Source organism: Arvicola amphibius, chromosome 18, assembly GCF_903992535.2.
Source record: "Arvicola amphibius chromosome 18, mArvAmp1.2, whole genome shotgun sequence".
Classification (NCBI taxonomy): Eukaryota; Metazoa; Chordata; class Mammalia; order Rodentia; family Cricetidae; genus Arvicola; species Arvicola amphibius.
Window position 1 is genome coordinate 3,567,461 of NC_052064.1, and position 14,617 is coordinate 3,582,077.

Consider the following 14,617-nt stretch of genomic DNA (forward strand, 5'->3'; position numbering starts at 1 on the left):
GCTTTTGGTAGAATTGCCATTTTTACTATGTTAATCCTCCTAATCCACGAGCAAGGGAGATCCTTCCATTTTCTGGTAACCTCCACAATTTCTTTCTTTAGAGAATTAAAGTTCTTGTCAAATAGATCCTTCACTTCCTTGGTTAGAGTTACCCCAAGATATTTTATGCTATTTGTGGCTATCGTGAAAGGTGATACTTTTCTGATTTCTTTCTCTGCTTCCTTATCCTTTGTGTATAGGAGGGCAACTGATTTTTTGGAGTTGATCTTGTATCATGTCTCGTTACTGAAGGAGTTTATCAGCTATAGGAGTTCTTTGGTGGAGTTTTTGGGGTCACTTATGTACACTATCATATCATCTGCAAATAACAAAAGTTTAACTTCTTCCTTTCCAATTCAAATCCCCTTGGTCCCCTTATGTTGTCTTATTGCGATTGCTAGAACCTCAAGCACCATATTGAAGAGATAAGGAGAGAGTGGACAGCCTTGTCGTGTTCCTGGATTTAGTGTGATGGCCTTGAGTTTCTCTCTGTTTAATTTGATGTTAGCTGTTGGCTTGCTGTAAATAGCTTTTAGTATGTTTAGGAATGACCCTTGTATCCCTAATCTCTCTAAGACCTTTATCATAAAGGGGTGTTGAATTTTGTCAAATGCTTTTTCAGCATCTAATGAGATAATCATATGGTTTTTATCCCTCAGTTTATTTATATAATGGATTACATTTATGGATTTTCATATGGTGAACCAGCCCTGAATCTCTGGGATGAAGCCTACTTAATTGTAGTGGATAATTTTTCTAATGTGTTCTTGGAATAGGTTAGCCAGTATTTTATTGAGAATTTTTGCATCAATGTTCATGAGTGAGATTGGCCTGTAATTCTCTTTCTTGGTTGAGTCTTTGTGTGGTTTAGGTATCAGGGTAACTGTAGCCTCATAAAAGGAACTTGGCAATGACTGTTCTGTTTCTCTATTATGAAATACCTTAAGGAGTATAGGTATTAGGTCTTCTTGGAAGTTCTGGTAGAATTCTGCATTGAAACCATCTGGTCCTTGTTTTTTTTTGGTAGGAAGGTTTTTGATAACATTTTCTAATTCTTCGCGACTAACAGGACTATTTAGATTGTTCACCTGGTCCTGGTTTAACTTTGGTATGTGGTACTTATCTAAAAAACTGTCCATTTCTTTTACATTTTCCAATTTTGTGGCATAAAGGCTTTTCTAGTAAGATCTATTGATTCTCTGAATTTCCTCTGTGTCTGTGGTTATGTCCCCCTTTTCATTTCTGATCTTATTAATTTGCTTGTTCTCTCTCTGCTGTTTGATTAGTTTGGCTAGGGGTTTGTCAATCTTGTTGATTTTTCTCCAAGAACCAGCTTCTTGTTTCATTGATTCTTTGGATTGTTTTCTGTGTTTCTATTTTGTTGATTTCCACCCTCAGTTTGATTATTTCCAGTCTTCTACTCCTCCTAGGTGAGTCTGCTTCTTTTTTTTTCTAGAGCTTTCAGGTGTGCTGTTAAGTCACCAATGAGTGCTTTCTCCGTTTTCTTTAAGTGGGCACTTAGTGCTACGAACTTTCCTCTTAGCACTGCTTTCATTGTGTCCCATAGGTTTGAGTATGTTGTGTCTTTGTTTTCATTAAATTCAAGAAAGACTTTAATTTCTTTCTTTATTTCTTCCTTGACCCAGGTGTGGTTCAGTAGTTGACTATTCAGTTTCCATGAGTTTGTAGGCTTTCTGGGGGTAGCATTGTTGTGAATTCTAATTTTAATCCATGGTGATCCGATAAGACACAGGTAGTTACTAATATTTTTTTGTAACTGTGGAAGTTTGCTTTGTTACCGAGTATATGGTCAATTTTCGAAAAGGTTCCATGAGCTGCAGAGAAGAAGATATATTCTTTCCTATTTGGGTGGACTGTTCTATAGATGTCTGTTAAGTCCATTTGGTTCATTACCTCCATTAAGCCTTTTAATTCTCTGTTAGGTTTCTGTCTGATTGACCTATCCATTGGTAAGAGAGGAGTGTTGAAGTCTCCTACTATTAATGTGTGTGGTTTGATGGCTGCCTTGAGTTCTAGTAATTTTTCTTTTACATAAGTGGGTACTTTTATATTAGGGGCATAGATATTCAGGATTGAGACTTCATTCTGATGGATTTTTCCTGTTATGAGTATAAAGTGTCCCTTTCCATCTCTTCTGATTGATTTTAGTTTGAAGTCAACTTTGTTAGAAATTAGTATGGCCACACCCGCTTGTTTCTTAGGACAATTTGCTTGATAAACCTTTTCCCAACCCTTTACTCTGAGTAGATGTCTGTCTTTGTGGTTGAGATGTGTTTCTTGTAAACAGCAGAATGTTGGATCCTGTTTTCGTATCCAATCTCTTAGCCTGTGCCCTTTTATAGGTGAATTGAGTCCATTGATATTCAGTGATATTAATGACCAGTGGTTGTTAACTCCTGTCATTTTTTTTCTGGTAGTAGAGTTTGTATGTTACCCTTCTTTGAGTTGTGCTGGTGAAAGATCGCTAGATGTCTGAGTTATTGTGGGCATTGTTGGACTCCTTGGTTAGTGATTTTCCTTCTATTACTTTCTGTAAGGCTGGATTTGTGGCTACATATTGTTTAAATCTGTTTTTGTCCTGAAATATCTTGTTTTCTCCATCGATGGTGAATGCAAGCTTTGCTGGGTATAGTAGTCTAGGCTTCCATCCATGTTCCCTTAGTGTCTGTAGCACATCTATCCAAGCTCTTCTGGCTTTCATGGTTTCCATTGAGAAGTCAGGTGTAATTCTGAAAGGTTTCCCTTTAAATGTTACTTGACCTTTTTCCTTTGCAGCTCTTAATATCTGTTCTTTATTCTGTATGTTTTGTGTTTTGATTATTATATGGCGTGGGGATACTTTCTTTTGATCCAGTCTATTTGGTGTTCTGTAGGCTTCTTGTACCTTCATAGGAACATCCTTCTTTAGGTTGGGGAAGTTTTCTTCTATAATTTTGTTTAATATATTTTCTGGGCCTTTGAGTTGTAATTCTTCTCCTTCTTCTACCCCAATTATTCTTAGGTTTGGTCTTTTCATGGTGTCCCAGATTTCCTGGATGTTTTGTGTTAAGAATTTGTTGGATTTGTTTTGTTCTTTAATCTGTAACTTTATTTCTTCTATAGTATCTTCAGAGTCTGAGATTCTTTCTTCCATCTCTTGTATTCAGTTGGAAATACTTGTCTCAGAAGTTTCTGTTCGTTTACTCAGAATTTCCATTTCCAGTCTTCCCTCAGATTGTGTTTTCTTCATTACCTCCATTTCATTTTTCAGGTCTTGTACTGTTTCCCTTACCTGTTTGATTGCTTTTTCTTGTTTTTCTTGTTTTTCTTGGGTATCTTTGAGAGATTTATTTATTTTGTCTACCTTTTTGTTTGTCATCTCCATTTCTTTATGGCAGTTTTTTACCTCCTGTTTAAGGTCCTCTATTATTTTCATAAAGTACTGTTTAAGGTCGGTTTCTTCTATATGTTCTGGAGTAGGGTGTTCAATTCTTGTTGTTTCGGGATGACTGGATTCTGGTGATGTCATGTTGCCTTTCATGTTGTTGGAGGAGTTCTTGCATTGGCGCCTGCCCATCTCTTCCTTCAAATGGAGCCGGGAGGTACTTGGTGTCTTAGACCAATCTTTGCTGTGACTGAATCTGGTTGGATATCCTCAGTGCCTGAGCAGGAGCTATTCCTTGCAGCACAATCTGAAGGAACCTGCACTCCCTTGCAGGCATCCTCAGACCTGCTTGGAGGCCAGACTTTCACCCCTTTGGGTGGATGGCCTTAGTACAGGAGCAGGACACCTGAATACACTAGGGAAGGCTTGGGAGAGGCAGGGACATGAGAACCAAAGACAAGCCTGCAGCAGGAGCTGGGAGAGGGGGTCTGTTCTCTCTTCCAGGGCAGGTTGCCCCAGGGTCGCACACACTCACCAGTCCAGAAAGAACTCCACTGCACCAGATCAGGGATTCCTGGCAGCCCAGGGAAGCCACGCAGACAAAAGGGCCAAGGTGGGGGCAGGGCGGGATGGATTATCACACAGCGAACCTCGCAGCACAATCTGAAGGAGCCCGTACTCCCTTGCAGGAATCCTCAGACCTGCCTAGAGGCCAGAGTCTCACCCCTTTGGGTGGATGGCCCTAGTACAGGAGCAGGACACTTGAATACACTAGGAAAGGCAGTCCAGAAGGAACTCCACTGCACCGGATCAGGGATTCCTGGCAGCCCAGGGATGCTGCCTGGCCAAAAGGGCCAGTGTTCTCTTCTTGATCACACTTAAATTTGTGATGTAAGAAATAACCAGTGTCACCTTGGTCCCTAATCTGTGGTTACTGAATGTTCATTGGATGCCAAGCTGACGAAAGAAATTCAGTTTCCTTTCCTGTGAGTCATCCCAGCCTCGATAGTGACACTTTGTCTTCCCTTGTAAAGAAGAGGACAAAATACTTCGAAGGCAAATTAAATAATTCTGGTAAAGTAGGAGGCGAGTTAATCCACTGGCTCTCCTATGTCCAAGTTATCTTTGAAGAGCAAAGTTGAAGTTATTACATGTTTAGCAAGCTTAGCACATTGTGGCGGCTGCAAAGAGTTATAATAAATTCTATGATATATATTCTTTGTTATTTCATTGTTTGGAATTATTATAGGTAGTGTATATATTTTTATATTTAAATAACTTCTAATTTCATAATAAAATGTAATAATGTATCCATCAATATTTGTATTTTTTCTTTACTCATGAAATTCTATTCTTAAGATATATAAGAATCTTCTTTTATTATCAGACATTGATACCAGTAGATTTTCTATTCATTTTGTCTTTTATGTTTCATTTTTTCTTCTCAACATTTTAATTATTTTCAGCAAAGTTGAAATTGGTTTTAGAATATAGGGCTAAAAAACACCAAAAGAGCTATTTTCTTTAGCCAGAGAAGTTAATTTGTTGGAATAAATAAAACTATATATTGTATTTCTATATTTAGATCTAAAGGAATCACATCATCTGATAACTTGGTTGGCTCATCTCATCCAGTGTGCTCAAAGAGAAGAGAAATGAACCTCTTAGCAAGATGGGCAAGGATGTCTACCAAGTTATTGCACCATGCTTTTCCATTTTTACTTTCTATGTACAGAACCAGAAGAAAAAAGGTTTTTGATGCACAGAAACCATATATGGCTTAAGTTACAAAAAAAAAAAAAGCACCCTTGAAGACAACTTTATCCTGTGCCCAGGTAGCCGTTTCACCCCACCTGACGTCAGCTGCATGGTGTGATGTATTGGTTCTGTCACCTCGTCAATGAGTTGCTACCATCTTAAAGCATGGATTCTCCTTTTGTAGACTATGAGTGTATATTAAACTTATCTATAACACCGTGATAGAATACTACACAGGACCATAGATAGAAAATGTTTAGCTTACTATGCTAACACACTGGGGTTGATTAATTTCACCTGATACTTTTAATTTTGCTTACCACTGCTACTAGTACTTGAAATAGCATGTAACAGGTAGGAATCCATGCAGAAAATCTAGTCTATTTACTAAATACAAGGTATGTGCCAAGATGTCTGCAAGATGCCCAGATGCTAGAGTCTGTGCTCTAGGTAAGAAGCTAACAACAAAAGAAATAAGCAACTAATGGGGTGTTTTAGTAGAGTGCAAATTACCTCAAAGAAAATAAAATAAGGAAATATGAGCAAAGCAACTAGAGAATGAAAGTTATGAGATTTTTTTGCAACACTCAATTATGTGATAAATGTAGCAAAACATGTTGAGTACAACAGTGTGAGACTTTAATTATTCTATTAGCTTCTGGCTACTGTGATAAAATACCTGTGATAGTCAACCTAAAAGAATAAAATATTTAGTTGGGACCATGGATTTGGCAAAGTGGTATATCATGGCAAGTAGAAAAGCCCCCCCCCACACACACACACCCAGTGGCCAAGAAAGAGAGAGAAGAAGAGAGGGAAAGAAGGAGAGAAAGAAAGCAAGTAGGAGGAAGAAAAGGCAAGAGAGAGAGAGAACAGTGGAGTTCTCTCTATGAGGACACAGATTCTTAAGTTCATATGTTGTTCTCTCTGGGGCCCAGATCATAATGGTTCCACCGACTCCCAAAGTGCCATGTGCTGTACAGCACTGGGCAGTGGACCAAAACTATAGCAATGATGGCAAAGGAAAAGGCAATAAATAGATCTGATACAGGAAACAAGGATGGCTTAACCATAAAGAAACCATTGAGACAGTCAGTTGCTTTTAAAACAGCTAAAAGAGAAGAGCAGATGTCCAGAAGGTTATTGTAGGCCAAGGAAGAGAGGGACTGTGAAATGTATCCAGAGTGCAGCGGAAAGCCAGGAGAATTGTTCCAGGGGGGCGTCTGGGTTGGGATATTGTATTTCTCAGCTTCACGTTACTAGACCAAAAATTTTATTCTGATGAATTTATGAAGAAAAATAATGAAGCTGAGAGATTTATAGATTGTGGTCAAAGACAAGATCCATTCTTAAAGACTCATCTTCTGATGTCGGATGGCAATGGTAGGAAGCATATATCAGAGCAAACCGTTCATAGTACAAGCCCAGTAGATGTGTATGGACTGTATCCCACCTTCAATTGCAGGTGTACACACCCAAAGCTCTAAGGGTCTCCTGCTAGGCTCTGTGCACCCTTCAATACTGGTACCTCTAGAGCAAAACCTTCAACATGTGGTCCTTTAGGGGAAATTCATGCAAACCATACCTGATGTCATGATTAGCGAACCCCAGAATTAATGGAGGAAACAAAATCAAGAAGCAGATGCTTGCTATTAACACAGCAGATTCAAACGACTATGGAGTAATTGTCACACATAAGAAAGTACTCAACTCATTACTGGATTCCAGCACAGTGACTCACTCATTCAAGATCACTGGGGAAAAAAACTGGCCCTATTGTGAGTGGAATGACAGGTGACAGCAGATGTCAAGAACAGTGGGCAGCTAAATGGAAACGCAAATATGGCTGTGAGATTTCTGTGAGCATGCTGTGTAAGAGAACTGCTGAGTGTTCTCAAGTCTACACACAGATTACCGAAATGAGGCTGATTTGGTTGTGGCATGATTTTAATTGGTATAGATAAAGAACAAGGCCCTCAAGTGTACAAGCGTGACCCTGCAGGTCATTACTGTGGCATTAAAGCAGGAGTTGAACAAATAGAGTTAACTAGCTTCTTTGAAAAATGAAGTGAAGAAGAAATTTGATGGTACAGTTGAACGGACAGTGGAAACTAAGATGATTTGTCTGCCCACTGTTCTACCCATTGACTTCAAACCTTCAGAAATGGAAGTTGGAGTAGTTACAGCTGAAAATCCTTATTCCAGATTCTCTAAAAGCAGAGATTGGTGCTCTACTTGTTGCTCTGAAAGAAAAAAATCAGAACATTGCATCAGTTTAGCAAATCTGTGATGCCACTGGCCTGAACAGACACATAAAGCCCCTGGATTGAAGATGGAACATTTCCCACTCCTGCAGCCACTGAACTGGTTAGGATTCTATAAATAGAAACAGTGCTTTGGGAAATAAAAATCATAAAAAAAGAAAACATGACCACACAGAAACTGATACACAAATATTTAAAGGACTAAAGGGATAAAGAACCCAAACATGCATCAGTGAATAATTGTGTGAACAAACTATGACTTATATACACAACAGAAGAGCATTAGTCAATACCAAGGAGGGAATTGCTCACATGGGTTGCAACATAGATCAACCTGAACACCCATTAAATAAAAGAAGACAAAAACAAGCCACTAGATGTTGTATGATTGGAACTCTATAAAACATCTAGAGTAGGCACATTGAGGTAAATTAAAGGATATTAGCATTTTCCAGGAGCTGGGAAAGGGAAGTCTGCAAAGTGATTAGTGCTGGGTACAGGCATGCCTTCTGATACAATGAGCATACATTGTACTGAATCATTCTGATGGGTTTCAAACCCTGTGTCTAACCAGTTGTTGACCTGTATCCTTTAAAGTTCTAGCTTTAAAGTAAATACATCACAAAAGTTATTATTTTGAAAGGCAAAAGAATATATTTGAAAGATCCTTTGGTTATTTATAAGCATTAAGTTGTTTGAATGTTGCTATTTAAAGTGTTTTACTCAACACTATGGTGTCAGCATGTAGAATCATTCTTTGACTATTTGAGTAATACATTTGCATACATATTTAAAATAATGAGAACTTAACTGAAATGAATAGTGACATCAGGAATTAAACAAGAAAAATGTGAGGGAAGCAATTTTGGAGTGAAATGGAAATATGAAAATATAAAAAACTGATCTCTAATTATAGTCAAATGTGTAATCTTACTATTCAAAAATAACAGTATTCTGAAAGTGAAGCTATGTATCTCCAAAGTTGTATTAGTGAATCAAGATAAAAACAAGAATGGTTGAACTTGACTTGCAAGAAAAGTGGAGAGTTTAGCTTGAATATGCTGGTCTTGAAATTTGTATATGACAGGAAAGTATGATTTCTATAAGGTTAGGGAAATATTTTGGTACAATTATAACTAGCATCAACCTTAATAGCCTATAAGAATAGCTAAGGGTCTGTTGAATGGATACTTATTTCCAAGTGTGTAGTTGCCTTATACTGTGTTATTCTGAAACTGTAGAGCTGGATTGGGGCTAAAGAAATTTCAGGGATATTAAGAGGGCTCAGAGGATAAAGCTACTTGCTGCCAATTTGATGACCTGAGTTTGATCTTTGCAAATCCATATGGCAAAAGGAGAGAACCAATTTCTGCAAATCATTCTCTAATGTGTGTCGCTTTTATTGGTTAATGAATAAAGAAACTGCCTTGGCCTGTGAGGGCAGAACTTAGGTAGGCGGAGAAGACAGAATTGAATTCTGGGAGGAAGAAAGCAGAGTCAGAGAGATGTAAGACATGCTGCTGAAACTTAGCCAGTAAACCACTGCCAAGAAGCGATACATAGATTAATAGAAATGGGTTAACCTAAGATGTAAGAGTTATCCAATAAGAAGTTAGAGCTAATAGGTCAAGCAGTGGTTTAATTAATATAGTTTCTGTGTGATTATTTTGTTTCTGGGCATCTGGGATGAACAAGCAGCCTCCTTGCAACAATCCTATGACTTCCACTAGACCTGTGCCTTGACATGTGCCTCCCATCTTTCCCAGACAGACAATCAGTTAGTCAATCAATCAATGAAAATAAATATACAAAGTGTCTTTGAAGTAGTCACAAAATCCTTGAGTAACAGATCAGTTTGAGGGAAAAGCATATTCAAAGATGAAAACTAGTGCAATGCTTAGGAATTGCTGAGGAAAAATCCTGAGGAGGGGGAATCTGTGTGTGTTGTTATTCCCCTCACACTACTAAAGATGCTGTCTTTGTACCTGGAGTCTATAAAGCTAACTGATCTATATCAGGGATACCTGTTTATTCCGACATTTCTAGTCTACCAGAGGATCATACGAGGGTCTGAACTATTACTTAATTGATTTTATTCTCTCTGTAATGCAAGGTCATATTAAATTTCATTCCCTTGTCTCAAAAATGTTAGCAATATTAGACACCCATTCCACTCAGATAGATCTTCGAATACAGAAAATTTCGCCCCTTTGTAAGTGATCAGAAATGTGACAATCACTGTGCTCTGTTTAAGTTTTAGCGGGGATATTATTTAACATTTAGTAGTTATGAGAGAGTGAAATGGAGAGTGAAAATGCTTTAATGAAAAGTGCAAATCATATCTAGGCTGAGGCCTGACTGGAAATGGGAGGAGGTGCCCAGATGCTGAGGGTCTCCCCTGAGTGGAGCTACAAGCTCCACTCAGAGTGGAGGAGGTTGAATGAACAGCCCAGGTGGCTTAGAAACAGCACATTGGACCCAGAAAGTGCCATGCCCATGGAGTCTGATTTTCCAGGGTTCTGTAATTTGATTCCAGCTTCAGCTGGCTCCAGAAGCTATGGCTTCACTCTTGAGGGAAGATCTTTGTGCCAAAGAGAATTCGGGTCTATCAGCTCATCTGGTATTAGAACTGCAAGAGATTTAAAACTGCTATGACAGTATTTCAAAACCATTCTCTGTGTGTTGGTTTCCATGCCTGGCTACAGCACGAAGGGATCATCCTTTCCCTCCGATGCACAGCTGGGTGTAACCACCATCTGAAAGAAATGGAATGGCTGTAAAATCTCTCTCCACCTCACTTTCCCTTTGGACGTTTTCCTCTAAATCCTGAAACTTTCTCAAGATCTCCAGCAGACTTGAGTAATAGCCAGGAAGTGTCCACAAATCTTAGAAAAACCTCAAAGGTGGCAAAAACTGAAAGCATTTTCTAGTATAAAATTCTACTTATGGCCTAAAGGCCAAGATGTTTACAGAAATTAGTAAGCAGAGGAATTATTTACTATGGCAGAAGAAAGAAATATGTGTAGAACTAAATGTATTTTTCAAATAATAAAAATTGTATTTCAAACAGTACAAGAGTAAATGATGTTTTCAAAGGTGTACACAAATCTTTTATGACTTAATAAAGATTCCTAATTAAGAATTAATCATCAAGAACTAACTTTCTAGAAGTTCTTATTTACTAAGTGGTATTTTTGTTATTGTGGGTTGGTTAGTTAGTTGATAGTTTGGTTTGGTTTACTGAGAGAGGGACTCAGATGGTAGTCCAGGCTTACCTAAATCTTACTGTGTAGCCAAGGCTATCCTCAGAGTCATGATATTCCTCATGCCTTAGCCTCCTGAATGCTGACATTCCAGGTTTGTGCCATATCTTAGTACTTTCTCTAAGAGATGACACCAGCTTTTGAACTCAAGTGTTTTGACTCTAATGCCTCTGCTTTTAATAGCACACTAAATAACATATTCACTCAAATAAATTTGAAAATAGTTTGTACAATATAATATTTTGCTTATATAAACACACACATGCAAGTATAGATGTACCCATGATGACCTCTAAAATACCAACAGTTCTTTTATCTGAGTAATTGAACTGGCTGATTTTATTTTTAGCTTAGTGATATTTTTGACAGAGGTTTTGTTTTGAGATTATAATATATATCATTTCTCCCTCCCCTTGCCTCCTTCTAAACCCTACTGTATACCCCTCCTTGCTCTCTTTCAAGTTCATGGCCTCTTTTTACATTATTATTGCATGAATATATGTATACTTACATATATATATATATATATATATATATATATTTCTAATAAGCTGCTCAGACTATATTATTTTAATCACAGGTATGCGTTCAAGACTGACCTTTTGATATTGGGTAACCATTTGATATGGTTGTCTATGGAAAGACTCTCTCTTGCTCTCAGCATTCCTTAATTGCCCAAAAGTCTTTGTGTAGGTTTGAGGCTTTTCTGACTTTTGACATCCACTTTAAAATGTCTATTATTCTTCTTTGGTTCATGTTTGGGCAATCATTTCAGTGAGACTCTATGAATATAGCTTCTGACATTACTAGGAGAAAAATCTCACAACAAAATCCTTGATCTTTTGACTTTTACAGTCTTCCACCCCTTCTTCTGCAATATCCTCTGAGCCTTGGGTGCAGGACTGTTTTGTAGATGCAACCATTGGAACTGGGCTCTACAACTCTACATTTTGATTAGTTGTGATTTTCTGTAATGGTCCCTGTTGCAAAGAGAAGTTTCCAAGGTAAGGAGTAAGAACTACACCTGTCTGTGAGTGTATAAAAGACAATAAACATAAAGACAAATGTTTATAAATGATGTTAGGGATTGTGCTGGTCCAGAAAAGTGGTAGTTGTGGGTTCTTCTGCAAGATCTATGACTTTGCTAGTCTGAGTAGTTGGCTAGGTTTCCAGTACTAGGCATGGTTTCTCTCTTGCTAAGTGATTCTTAAGTCCAATTGGATAACTGTGTGTTACTGCTAAAGTATGTATGCCACCACCATATTCCTAGGGATGTCCTGCCATGCTGGAGGTCACTGTGATTCATAGGTATCATGGCAGGGTAGGGTTGCTGGTTGCTTCCCACTTTGGAAGCTTATGTGATGTCTTCTGGTACCATGAAAGCTAGTTCTCAAAGAGGAGACATTCAGGTCAGTTTGTAGCTTGAATTCTAATTGGACTTAATAATAAAAACCCAGAGTCAGATATAGGGATTAATGCTGAAATTAGAGAAGCAAAGTTGCTAGCCCCTTGATCCACCAATGATCAGACCAAAGGAACAATTCTGTTCTCAGATTCTCTCCTCAGATTTCATCCTCAGACTGCAACTGTCTCCACTAAACCTCAGAGTGCAATGGGATCTCATCTCGTCCTGCCTTAAAAACCTCTTTCTGCCTGGACATATAACTTCTGTCTACAATTCCCTAGTGCTGGGATTAAGGTGTGTGACTCTTAAATACTGGAATCACCTTTGTGTGAACTCTGTTTCTCTTTTAGACAGATTCAATCTCGTGTAGCCCAGGATGGCCTTGAAATAACAGATATCCATCTGCCTCTGTCTCCCGAGACCTGGGATTAAAGGTGTGTGTCACCACTCCCTGGCCACTAGTGGTTTAGCTTTGCACTCTGATCTTCAGGCAAGCTTTATTTATTAAAATAGTAATACAATATCACTACATCAGTTCCAGCCAGATCCCTGGGCCCTATTTGTAAGGTTTATGGTGTCTTCAGCAATGACAATATGCCTTCTACCTCTTGGGGTCAACCAAGGACCTGAGAGTCCCTTTGGCAGCCCTTACCAACAACACAAAAGAGGGTTTCTATATAACTGATATTGGGAATTTTGTTAGGTGGTCTTCCAAATGTTTAAATATGCTGTAATTGGTAGGCATTTCTAAAATCATTGGAAAAGGAATAAAACATGTTATCTCATTTTGTGATAAATCTTTTTTATTAAGCCTAATTTGTTTATTGCATCTTTGGAATTTCACAAAATGCACCCTAATTCTACTTACCTCCCACTCCCTGCATGTCCTCCCATCACCCATGCAGTGCCCCCAAGTGAAAATATAAAAAAAGTCTAACCAATTCCAAACAAAACAAGGAACCAAACAAAGAAAAAGAAAAGAAAAAACAAACAAACAAAAAGCCTCCTCTTTGCCCTTCCATCTTTCTATCCTCTCCAACACCTCCTCATTCAGCCTGGTGTCATTGGGACCAAGGTATGTCACAGGGTAGACCCTTTTGTCCAACCAGCTTTACTTGCAAATGTTCGTTGCAATGCATCATTAGTGTGGTTCAAGGTCTCTGGTTTCTGGTGTACCCTCATCACTGGATCCTCACCTCTCCCTGAGATAACCAGCAGCTGCCCCAAGTAATGGAGATCCTGTGGGTATGGTTCCACAGGACCAGTCCCTTCAGGAGCTCCAGCCCATCTTAGATGGAGTAGATTTTATGGTTGGCCAGCCCCAGGCCTGGCTTTGGGCCTGGGTCATATTGGAACTGGTCAATCCTGGCTGGCTGGGGTTGTTCCCCTCAGGCCAGCAGGGAGGCCAGCTCCCCTAAGCCCAAGCAATCAGTGCCAGTTTTTCCTGCAAGGGTGGGGCGGGGTGCAGTGGGGCGGGGAGAGAGAGCACTCTTGCTGCAGTTTCTAGTGAGAGGCAGCTGAATACGATGAAGACTCATCCAAGGTTAATCGTGTAAATCAATTTCTGCTAATCTATGAGCTGTCTTACATAACAGTTTCCTGGCATGCTTTGACGGTCATCCCCTCTACGCTAGCAAGAATAATAAACTAAGTGCCTATTTGTACTGGGCACTTTGGTGTTCGCACAATTGTACCAAAGCAGATGTGATAATATTAGCTTAAGTTTTCTGATTAAATTGTTAAGGCTTAGAGAGGTTACATATATATGGCAAAGACTACACAGCCACTTAAAACGAAAAGCAGTCCTTACATTCAGCTTTACCCAGAAAGAAACATTAGTGAATGTCATCCTGCAGTTCAACTGCCCTATGATTTGTTTGATCTCTCTATTCTTCACTCCTACCAAGCATATGTGGCTGGTAGGCATAGGGTCTCCTAAACGGAAAACATCTGGACAGCTCTACTTTCATGGTGACAACACAACACCCCTCTGGGTGGATCTAGATGAATATTGATATGGCATTATAACAATAATGGTATTAGCAGGAGGTAAGCTTTACAGCAGGAAATATATCTACTAGCCTAGTGAAGCACTGTTGCTCCAAACCTACCCTCCTCAAGCTTAGAAGGGTAACCAGCAACAAAAACAAAGATATCACACAGCTGCCCAAAGACTTTTTTTTACAGAGACCTCTGCACAGGCAAAACTGGGTTCATGACTCAGACCGCTCCCCCCAAAATGAACTTCGGTGTTAGGTAAATTTAAAGCAAAGCTGAGTTTACTAAAACTAAAAAAATGTATAAAGGTTTGAAGGGGAACGCTAGAGCAGAAATGCTAAGTAGGAATAGGGACTCAAGGGTAGGGATGGGGAAAAGTCAGGACTAAAATAAGCCTCGGAATTTTACTCAAGAACACCAAAAAAAAATCAAAAAGTGTTCCAAATGAGAGAGCAAAGCTCACCTGCTAGGGAAGGTGCAGGCTTCTTAGAGAGAAAGAGAAAGA

General features: G+C 39.0%; 1 protein-coding gene and 1 pseudogene across 2 annotated transcripts in view; both read left to right on the top strand.

Moving 5' to 3' along the window:
- Positions 1-14,617, top strand: part of Magi2 (membrane associated guanylate kinase, WW and PDZ domain containing 2) — a 1,324,802-nt gene that overhangs the window by 169,948 nt on the left and 1,140,237 nt on the right. The gene's annotated exons all lie outside the window — the stretch shown is intronic.
- LOC119803869 lies at positions 6,825-7,461 on the top strand (annotated as a pseudogene).